At 41.1% G+C, this 11,951-nt stretch overlaps 2 pseudogenes; both read left to right on the top strand.

Moving 5' to 3' along the window:
* The first annotated feature begins 878 nt into the window (after positions 1–878).
* LOC102927323 (large ribosomal subunit protein eL8-like) lies at positions 879–1,840 on the top strand (annotated as a pseudogene).
* Positions 1,841–2,139: 299 nt separating this feature from the next.
* Positions 2,140–3,505, top strand: LOC102927630 (transformer-2 protein homolog alpha pseudogene; annotated as a pseudogene).
* The last annotated feature ends 8,446 nt before the right edge of the window (positions 3,506–11,951 follow it).

The following is an 11,951-nucleotide window of genomic DNA, read 5'->3' as shown; positions in this document are numbered from 1 at the left end:
GTCTTTTATTTTATTCCATTGGTCTGCGTATCTGTTTTGTGCCATTTCCATACTTTTCTATTACTATGGCTCTGTAATATGTCTTGAAGTCTGGAATGGCAATCCCTCCAGTGTTTCTTTTTGTTTTTGTTTTTTTTTTTTGGTTTTTTTTCGAGACAGGGTTTCTCTGTGTAGCTTTGCGCCTTTCCTGGAACTCACTTGGTAGCCCAGGCTGGCCTCGAACTCACAGAGATCCGCCTGGCTCTGCCTCCCGAGTGCTGGGATTAAAGGCGTGCGCCACCACCGCCCGGCCCAGTGTTTCTTTTTGATCAGGACTGCTTTGGCTATCCAGGATCTTTCCTGTTTCCATATTAATTATAGATTTTTTTTTCTGTTTCTCCAAAGAATGTTGTAAGTATTTTGAATGGTATTGCATTGACTCTGTACATTGCTTTTGGTAGATTAGTTATTAACCTGAAAGCTTTATTGTAGTCTAGTTTCCATGAATACTATGGGAGCTACCAAGAGAGTGAAGTGAGTCTTAGTCCTACCCAGCAATGACACCCATGAAACACAATGATCAGCATGGCACAATACATGTAAAGGTCCAATAAGTGACGCCCACGTATTGGCAGAAACCAACAGATACATAAGTGGACTTAAAGTCCACTCAACAAGAAGGAAACCATGCCTGGTACTAGAAATCTAGCCAACTTTCTTTGGCTAGTGAGGTCTTGAATCTGAGAAGAGAATGTATTAGTGTCACTTTGTTAGGACAGCAGAATTCCTAACTACTGTCTGAGTCTTATCCTTATACCCAAAGATAGATGTAACTATCACTCCTCAGAAGCCTCTCTTTACAGAATTGGAGACTTTCACAGAAAATCACACTAGACACAATGAAGAGATCAACATTTGAAGGTGAGCCCAGCCACAATGGATACATCTACAGAATCGCTCCTGTATCTATAGCTCAGAGGACATCACAAAAGAGGGAAAGGAAGATTATAAAATCCAGATTACCAGGAAGTAATGGTCTCTTCTAGAAATGGCTACATTAAAAAAACTCTAGAACAGCTCTCTTCTCCAATCAAGCAAGGTGCCCAAAGGAAAAAATGCAAAGGCAAAGAAGGTGGCCCTGGGCCCCACCATCGTGAAGAAACAGGAGGCCTAATAGTGAATCCTTTGTTTGAGAAAAGGTCTAAGAACTTCGGCATTGGGCAGGACATCCAGCTCAAAAGAGATCTCATTTGCTTTTTCAAATGGCTCCACTGCATCAGGCTACAGTGGCAAAGAGTCATTCTCCATAATGGGCTCAAAGTATCTGCAGCCATTAGCCAGTTCCCCCAGGCCCTGGACTGGCAAACAGCTACCCAGTTACTTAAGCTTGCCTGCAAGTACAGGCCAGAGACAAAGCAGAAGAAGAAGCTAGGGCTGTTGACCCATGCTAAGAAGAAATCTGCTGGCAAAGGGACCATCAGTCCTTCAATCAAGGTCAATACAGCACCACCTTAGTGGAGAACAAGAAGGCTGAGCTGGTGGTGATTGCCCACGATATAGACCTCATTGAGCTGGTAGTCTTCTGCCTGCCCTGTGTCAAAAGATGGGGTCCCCTACTGCATCATCAAGGGTGGGGCAGCTGGTCCATAGAAGCACATGCACCACTGTTGCCTTCATACAGGTTAACTCAGAAGACAAGGGTGCCCTAGCTAAACTGGTGGAAGCTATTAGGACCAATTGCAATGACAGATACGAGATCCATCACCAGTGGGGATACAGTGTCCTGGTTCCTATGTCTGTAGTTTGCATTGCCAAGCTGGAAAGGACAAAGGCCAAAGAATTCACCATTAAGCTGGATTAAATTACACTGCTTAGTTTTCTGCACATAAATATAATTATAAAATTATATTCCACAAAAAAATAGACTCCAGAACAATGGCAATATCAGTAGATGTGCTAACGCAAAAGGGAGGGGGTCTCACCCCTAGATATGCACCTAAATCTTATTAAGTATACAGAAATATTAAAAGTAAATGGAGGCGGCCATTTTGCCTGAGTGTGCGAGCTAGTGGGAGTGGAGCGCCCCAGCCGTTGTCGCCGTCGCCTTCCTCCTCCCCACACTCCGGACAGTGATGTAGAGGAGAAGAACAACTTCGAGGGCAGAGAGTCTCGCTCTCAGTCAAAATCTCCAACGGGAACTCCTACTCGTGTAAAAATCAGAGAGCACGTCAGGATCTCGTAGTCCATCAAGAGTTTCCAAACATTCTGAATCCCATTCTCGATCGAGATCAAAATCCAGGTCAAGGTCAAGGAGGCACTCTCATAGACGCTACACTCGGTCCCGGTCCCATTCTCATAGAAGACGATCTCGAAGTAGATCCTATACGCCAGAGTATCGTCGATGAAGAAGCCGGAGTCAATCTCCAATGTCTAATCCCAGAAGACATACAGGCAGCAGGGCAAATCCAGATCCCAACACTTGCCTGGGTGTCTTTGGCCTCAGTTTGTACACAACAGAGAGAGATCTTCGTGAAGTATTCTCTCGATATAGACCATTGAGTGGTGTCAATGTAGTTTATGATCAGCGAACTGGAAGGTCACGTGGATTTGCTTTTGTGTATTTTGAGAGGATAGATGACTCTAAGGAGGCTATGGAAAGGGCAAATGGGATGGAGCTGGATGGTAGAAGAATTCGTGTGGATTATTCTATCACCAAGAGAGCACACACGCCTACACCAGGCATTTACATGGGCAGACCGACTCATAGTGGTGGTGGAGGTGGAGGAGGAGGAGTCGGCGGTGGAGGTGGCGGTGGTGGTAGACGACGGGATTCTTACTATGATAGAGGATATGATCGAGGCTACGACAGATATGAAGATTATGATTACCGGTACAGAAGAAGGTCACCTTCTCCTTATCACAGTCGATACAGGTCACGGTCAAGATCTCGTTCCTATAGCCCAAGACACTATTAATAATGGAGTGGTTATGGCCAAGGACTCCCCACCCCCCTTTTCTTCCCCCTTCCCTTTTTGATTCTGGATTTCCAAGCTTACAATGCTTCCTAGTCCTAAAAACAAAACAAAAACCTGGTTTATTTCATCTATCGTGTGGCCAGCTGTGTTGCTGTTTCCACCCTTCGTTATACTCTTAAAGGTGTAACTGTCATGTAAGTCCTTGAACATCTGAGTAAAAAGGAGCCCAGTGTTAAACTTTGTGGTTCTTCTCTGCCTTTCCTATGAGGAAAAAAATGATCTTTTGAAAGCTTTTGTGATGAATATTGTAGTAGATGTCCTTTTATTAGAAATCTGCAGTTATAATAAACTGCTTTTTAACCTTCTTTGGGGAAAGATAAATAGTACTTGAAGTAGATCAGTCATGTCAAGTTTGTCTGGAGTGGCATGGAACAGGATTAGTTGAGTGTAGAAAGTTTGAAGCTGTAGGAGAAAAATATGAAGAATGTAACTTTGAACCTAAAAAATTAAGTCACCTTTTAGGAATTAAAAGCTTGTAGATTCCTATAAAACTTGTTGTATTTGAAGTTACATGTTAAACCTTATAAACTTCAAGTGTGATTTTTATGTTAAATTTACAGAATCTTAAGTATTCCCTTAGTCACTGAAGGAAAACCTTTATTTATTACCTAGAACAATTGTATAACTTGCTGTTAGAAATTTTGGTATTGGTTGGTTATTGATTTTGTGGGTTATTGTATTGGATAGGATCCTAAAATTCATGTGGGGAAGAGCAATTTCAAATAAAAGTTAATTTGAAAAAAAAAAAGTAAATGGAGGAACAAATATATTCTGTAAAACCACAATTCAAAACTAGGTGATATACAGTATTAGAATCAGACAGGATTTATGTCAAGCAAAACATTTTAATAAGAATAAATAGTGGACATGATATATTCACATTAGAGAGTAATATGCCTTTGATAGTTCTATTTGATAGATATATATAATTTGCATATGTCCAGCCAAAACTATTCAAAATATAGAAACCTTAAATTAACAAAATTAGGAAACAATAACAAATATGAAGAAATTAGCATAATTATATCAGAAATTGAGTTTAAACCTATAAATCACTAGGGAGAAGAGAGATTCTTCGAACAAATGCATAGTGGATTTCAAGAAATCTAGTATCCTGAATTTATTTTATTTGGAGTCCTGCAGCCAACAGATACAGAATATGTTTTTGTTTTGGTGGGGGGATTGTTTTTTGTTTTTGATAACTCTTACAACTTTTAAATGGCAAATGCATGTTCCTTGGGATATTTCTTTTAAACATATGTTTTCACCTTCTTTTCCCTGAATTGCATCCTCTATGACTTATGTCTTCCATGTGTCTACTGAAGAGTCATCCACCAAGTCAGAGGGTGTCTGCTGTGGCTGTGATTGGAGACTGATGCATCTCCTGGGGCTGTCCCAACTTGACCTATGTCTTCCTCTTCAGTGTTTGAGGAGTCATTAGGAGCAGATTGAGTCACCCCAATGTGAATTGAATTGAAACTTGTGGCCCACAGGCCAGACATCTTCACTTTAGTCTTCTGAAGGGAAAAGTTTCCCTGTGGGACCTGGACTGCATGCATTTCGAGTAAGACCTCTGAGTTCAACCATTATTTGTCTCTATGGAAGTCTGCGAGATAGTACAAGGAATGCAGTATACTAAACCCAAAGATCATGGACATTCACCAGTCCCCTCTGTCATCTGCACGTCAGCCTTCTATGGTCTTTCCCAAATGTAGTGCAGTTATCGCAGTTGGCCTGGGGAAATGTGCCCTCTGACCTAAGTCAATTACTCCAGGCCTCTCTTACCCGGCTGGGATGCTTCCTGTTTTTACTTTCCCAGTGACATAGAAAAATTAACATGCTGCCTTTGGAAGTGACAGCAATCTTATGGGCTGAGAACCCATTATGCCACGAGAGCAACCATAGCAACTCCTGATGTCCACACATCCTGCCAGACTCTTGACTAACCTGGTTTTATCTGATATTACCAAAATCTTATAGTCAGGAAAGGAATTTTTGCCTTGATTTAAGAAATTTGAGACTAAAGGAATAAAAAGTGACTCCCAAAACACCACATGGCTGTGTGGCAAATGTATCAGAACACGGATTTTCTAAGTCAGATGTCACTTCCTCCTTTCTGCTTCCAAAGTCCATTTAGGTGCATGGAGCTCTGTTGTGCTCTGGGTCATCTTGGCCACACCTGGATGTACCCAAATTACACATTTAGCAAAGGGAAAATTCTCTGGAGCCAGAGAGCTTGGGCTCAGATTCTAACCTGTATCACAGTATAAACTTTGCAATCTTGAAAAGGTTTACCTTCTTTATACTACAGCTTCTTTGACTATAAAATGGGAAGGTGAATTTTATCCCAGGTTGTTATTGGAATTTATACAGTCACCATAAATTCAAAGTACATAGAATAGTATGGCATGTATCAACTAGCAAAGAAGATTTTTCTGCTAGAATGTTGTCATTAATGGCATGTACCAGGATTGTTGGCAGTGAGGACAGGGTTTAATTCTTGTGACCTAAATAACTTATACACACTATGATACAAAGTCAGTTTAAAGTAAAAGGAAATGACTCCCCATGTGAGGATGTGCAGAGGACTATGTACTCACCACAACAAAGAGTGCAAAGACACAGTCTGTCCACAATACCACATTTTCCAGGGGTAGGGAGATTGCCACTTCAGCCAAAATGAATTTTCTCAGGGCCAGAGGGATAGCTCAGCCATTAAGGGCTAGGCTCACAACCAAAATGGATTGGTTTTTCCCTTTTCTGTAGCCAGCTCACCAACTCCTACTCATTCTTACTTCCATGTCCCCTGCTTGCAATTCCATTTGGGAAAGAGTGAAGTAGATGTATGAATTACCAAGAGCCCAATGCTGGTGACAACAGACATCCATCAGACACTGCACCCAAACATCCTCCTTCCACCGGCTGCTTCTCTTCAGTCCACAGCATCTGCTGCTTCAAGTTCTGAACTTACATATATATATGCACAACATATAGAAGTGTTCAGCATGTGTCACCGGAAGCCAAGAGGAAACCCTGGATAATTTGATCCGTCTCAGTATCTGGGGATGATTTTGTTGCAAACATTCCTTTGCGATCTCACTGTTTTTGCTCCTTTGTCCGAGAGCTCCTTGCTCCTCCTTTGATTTCAGACTCTACCTGCGTCTCTTCATCAGTTTGTGTTACTGTCATGCAAGGCTGCCCGATACTACTACTATAGTGGTTTTATAGGATAATTTGTTCCTCCCTTTAATTTTATCTTTTCTGTATATTTCAGGTTCAGATGCCTATGTTTTAAGACTACATACTAAGGAAAGTAGTAAAAGGTATGACTGGAGGCCTTAGGGAGAAGTAGAATGATTCCTGCATGGCACACTAGAAACCACAATGCAATGATTGCATCAAATCATCATTTGAAGATTTAAGGATGCTGGTGCCATGTCCTTCAAGAGATGTGATACTGCCCTCTGCATCTAACGAGGTTAAAACATAATGTCCAAGAACACATCAGAGAAAGACACAAGATATAAAAAGAAAACAATGGATCAACTTAGAGACATAGAGGTGAATTTAAATGATCAACATATTGAAAAGAAGTTTCACTAAAATAGCTGGAAGAACACTAATAGAATTAGAAGAGACATTTACAGAAATGATGACCAACACATGTAGATCAGACATGGGTTCCAAATATTAAAAGGGATGAATGAAGATAAATCCCTCCCATAAGCCCTGGTGTCATTATGACATATTAATACAATAAGACTAGATGAAAAAAATCTTAGACACTCTGAGGCTAATGCAGACAGACAATGGCTTGCTTAAAGATGTCTTCCAACATGAAGGGAGAGCAGTCATGACACTTGCTGTTTATATTCAGACAAACTGTTATGAATGAAGGAGAGAAAAATAAAAAGCATTTTCAAACTTGTGATTTTGAAACGTTCTTATCCCTAGCAGTTCCCACAAGAGCCATAAGGGAACATACAGCTGAAAGAAGAAAAGAATAGCTAGGAGGTGGTGACACACCCTTTTAATCCCAATACTCGGGAGGCAGAGGACAGTGGATCTCTGAGTTCAAGACCAGCCTGGTCTACAAAGTGAGTTCCAAGACCATTAGGGCTATACAGGAAAACCCTGTCTTGAAAAACAAAAACAAAACAAAACAAAAGAATAGAGATATTGGTTTTTATTTAAAATTTTTATACAACTGTGGAAGGCCAACTCCTACAATTCAAAAGGGTTCCCATGAGGAGGAGAGAGGGATAAGAAACTTTTAGATAGAAAGATAGCAAAGAGGAGAAAGACAGAATACAAGATAACTTCGGGAAGACCTGGATCAAAACCCAATGGTCCCTTTTGCCTCTTCAAAAGGGCTTTTTACAACAATGCCAAAGGGTGGGGCAAAAGACCTCCCCCTTGCTAGATCAAAGCACACTGTACAGCCAAGGGTAGACCCTTCCAAACACCTGGTAATCATGTCCATGGTCAAATCATCCCATTATGCAGCCTTTTTGGGTAAAGCAAGCTCAGATTCTTGGACCCTAAGTAAGTTCTCACTAGAAAACTTCTATGGGTCTCTACATACAATATATTTTTATCTTATTCTTTCCTCTCCCCCAGCTCCTTCCAGATCTTCCCCATGTTGCTACCCACCTAACTTCATGTTCTCTCTCTCTCTCTCTCTCTCTCTCTCTCTCTCTCTCTCTCTCTCTCTTAAAAGAAAAGTATGTATATACACACAAAATAGAGTCCATTTTGTGTTGGCCAAGAACTCCTGAGCATGAGGAAGGTCTGCCCTGGAATGTGGCTCATACACCTTGTGAGACTTCACTGGAGAAAACTGAGTTTCACTTTTCCAGAAGAGAACAATTACAAATAGCTTTTTAGTTAGGGGCATGTAAAAGAGCACTTCCTGTCTGGACTACCTGTTCTCAAATACCCAGCAACCGCTTCCCAAATTACCACACAGAGGCTTATATTAATTATAAATGCTCTGCCAATAGCTCAGGCTCATTACTAACTAGCTCTTACATTTTAAGTTAACCCATATTCTATTTATGCAGTACCTTTATTAGCATGGCATGTTCATCTCCTGCTCCCTCTGTGTCTGGCTGTCTCACCCAATCTCTTCTTTCCCTGCTATCAGCCAATCAGTTTTTTTTTATTAACTATGAGCATAATCAAGAGCAGTGGTGGGACTTTGTGTCTACTTCGCCTTCTCAGTGCTTGGATTTTGTCTGGTTTGAACCTGTGCAGGCCTTGTGCATGCTGTCACAGTCGCTGCAAGTTTATATGGCTTATCAGTTCTGTTGTGTCTAGAAGATCACAGTCATCCACTACCTCAGGCTCTTAAAACCTTTCAACCTCCTCTTCCACATCAATCTCTGAGCCTTGGGAGGCTTGGCTAATGAAGACATCCCATTTAGGACTGAGTGCTCCAAAGTTTCTCACTCTGAACGTTATCCAGTTGGGGGTTTTGTGTTAATTCCCATCTACAGAGAGAAGCAGCTTTTCTGGTGAGGGCTGAGCTATGCTCTAAATATGATAAGATCTTGACAGTGCCTTCTCAAGCTTGGGAACACTTTTTGTGGTTTCTAATGAGAGTAACCTGACTTCCTGTCACCTACCCTGTAACCTGATGCTCTATCTCATGCAGAAATCCTCCTCTTTCTTCTCCCCAAGGCAAATACAAATCCCAAGATACATGGTACATCCCCCCATAAATCCTAGGCATTTGAATGCTTAGTCCTCAGCTAATAACTGTTTGGGGAGGATTGAGAGGTGTGGCCTTTCAAAAGACTTATTTCATTTCCAGTTAGTTTCTCTGTCTCCTGCTAGTGATTCAAGGTGTGAGCTTTCTCTCTTCTAACTACCTGGTGCCTGCTACTTCTGCTCCATCATCATGGGTTCTAACCTTCTGAAACCTTAAGCTCCAAATAAACTCTTTCTTCTGCAAGTTTCCTTGGTCAGGTGACTCTTCACAGCGACAGAAAATTAGCTAATGCAGATACAACAGCTCTCTCCTATGTTTGAGGATTCCAACAACACACCTTAAAGCCTCAGTTTCTAAACAAAACATAATCTGTTATGATTAAAGTGAATTGATGTACAATTTAGTTAGATCAAATTCTATGTTAATGCATATTTCAGGAAAATGTATTTGAAAAAGAGTGGGAGTTCACAATACATAAAGGAATCACATTTTCTCTCACGTAACTTGTGTTCTATGAAGCTGAAATTTCCACTCTAACCAGCAACTTCATTTTAGGAAGAGTCCTTTCTCTGTTTTCACTTTCCATTGAAGTTTCCTTCTCCCTCAACCTGTAGCTGCGCTAGACAACCATCCATCTGCTTACATCTTCTTTGCTTCCTCATATACTCACAGGGAAAGTATTTACCTTTTTCTCCACATTTAACACCAGTCTACATCAATATATTTCCCCCAAGCCCTCAATCTCCAATGGGAGTGTCTGCTTACATCCTGAATCCCCCCAGCCCCTTCAATGCCGTGATCACCCTCACAGAGCTTTCAGAACAAACTGGATACATTGGCCTTTTCCATTATGATTGATGCATGCGTATGTGTCTGGCAGGTTTATTAACAGCAGATTTTAGATGCTAAGATAAAGTTTACATAATTGGGACATTCAGCAGATTAAAATATAGAAGGGAAAATTTGCTGGAATGATAACCATCCTCCTCCTACTCACACAGGGATGTGATATGCAGAGCTAGAAGATGACAGGATGTGAGGCATAAATGAGGAGGATACAAGGATCCCTGGTTGAAGCATCTCCTCCCACCCTCACTCCTCAGCACCAACATGTATCACAGATAACTGCTGGACCCCTCTGGGAGGGTCAAGAATGCCTTTGAATGAATCATGTTTTAAGACTAATAGTCTAGTACAGAAGAGGCCAAACTACTTTATCTCATGTTAAGTGTTTCGTCAAATGCTGCAATTTGCTACCAACTGAGAATATTTTCTCAGGAGATGCTGAACAATAAATAGGAAGAATGCCAAAAGTCAACACTGCTCAAAATAAGGGCTGACAAGCCTCGGGCTATCCCAAGGGAGAAATCAAAAAGCCTACATCACTCATTGCCATCTTTACCATGAACTCTCAGCATAGCTCTGCAGAGCTTGTGGCTCTGGACTTCAATAGGCAATACAAGGTTTGTGTACTATCTGCATTTGTATTTTTATTTTCATTTTTAATTGAAAATTCTGAGTGAATGCAGCTTCTGTCTCAATTCAGCTATCCCATGAAACTAGCCTTCTATACACTTTCTAAACTCTATTCTAAGTCTTCAAATACCCAAGAACCCTCCTTAAATTATATGTCAGACTCCTTCCCCATTCAACCAATGAATAATATAACATCATGAGTGTATGCATTGCTTTGAGCCTCTGGTATTGGCTGCAAAGAACAGTACAGGATAACAGTTTTCAGCTAATGAGGAGCAAACTAACCCAGCTTTCTTCCTTTTAAAATTATATAACATTAATTTATGTGTGTGTTTGTATGTTCATGTGTGTGTATGTGTGTGTGTGGAGAGAGACACAATGTGTGTTCCACAGCTTGCATGTGGATGTCAGAGGACAATTTGCAGGAGTTTCTTCCTTCCTTCCACCATATGGGTTCTAGGGATCAAACTCAGGTGTCAGGCTTGGTGGCAAGACTCCTTACCCACTGAACCATCTTGCTGGCCTAAAGCAGCTACCTCCTCATTAAAGCTGCATCTGTGTGACATTGAGTATCTTAGTTACCTGCCTCCTTGTTATGACAAAATACCCTAACAAAAGCAAGTTAAGGAAAAAATGGTTTGTTTTGGCTCGTGGTACCAGGGTATTGTCCATCATATGGAGATCATAGCAGCAGGAACTCGAGGCAGGTGGTCATCTTGCATCCACAGTCAGGAAGCAAAGGGAGATGAATGCCTGTGTTTGGCTAGCATCTTCCTTTTTATACAGTCTAGGAACCAAGGTCAGGGAATGGTGTCACCCTACTCTAAACAAAGGTATAAGGTGGGTTTTACCACCTTAATTAACTTTATCAAGATAAAGCATGCCAAGCCACTATCATAATCTAAATAATATTTACAGGTATGTTTGATGGCTTGTCTGTTATTCTGTCAGCATTTGGGGCACACAGGCAGAAGGCACAGCTCCCATCACAACCCATAAACACCCAGAGATTTCCCCTAGACTTTTAGAAATTGACACGTAAGCCAAATCATGATTTATAGCTTTGATACAGAAAAAATTTTAAGGGCTAGCAAGTTTATGGAGCAGAGATGGGATTTAATAAGGATATTTTAGCATAAGCTTTGACACAAGTGTTAAGAAAAGAAAGGCATTCAGAAGAAAGTGAGACAAACACAAGATCAAGCGAGTAGACTTTTCAAAGAGTCACAGCTCACTGATTTTTACAGGAACTGAATATTAGAATCTTTAAAGGATTGCTAACAATGTTTAAAACTCCCAAGTCCAAGTCTCATCTGAGACTGAGACTCAAGTCAGTATCATAATTGCGAGCTGCTATAAAATTTTTAAAATATGACTTACATGCTTCCAACATGTAATGGCACAGAGTAAACATTCTTATTCCACAAGGGAATAATGAGAGCATAGTGAAGAATGGTCTGACCAAATCAAGACCAAAACCCAGTAGGAAAAATGCCCAACACCTGGGACTTATGACAGATTCATGTGGACTCCAGAGGCATTGGGTAGCCCCATCCCTCCAGCTCTGCAGATTGCTGCATAGACAATCTCTTAATGCACCTCCTCTCCATGTAGACAGCATTCCTCCATACATGTCCTGTGGTTCTGGAGTCTCCAAGACTCTTGGGTCTCCATTTCAACCTGGGCTTCACCTTCACAGCTTCACACAGTAGCCTCTCCGGGCCTCCTTCCAGGGACTCTATTGCTGC

Source organism: Peromyscus maniculatus, chromosome 5 (assembly GCF_049852395.1).
Source record: "Peromyscus maniculatus bairdii isolate BWxNUB_F1_BW_parent chromosome 5, HU_Pman_BW_mat_3.1, whole genome shotgun sequence".
Classification (NCBI taxonomy): domain Eukaryota; kingdom Metazoa; phylum Chordata; class Mammalia; order Rodentia; family Cricetidae; genus Peromyscus; species Peromyscus maniculatus.
This window is presented reverse-complemented; position numbering and strand designations above follow the sequence as displayed.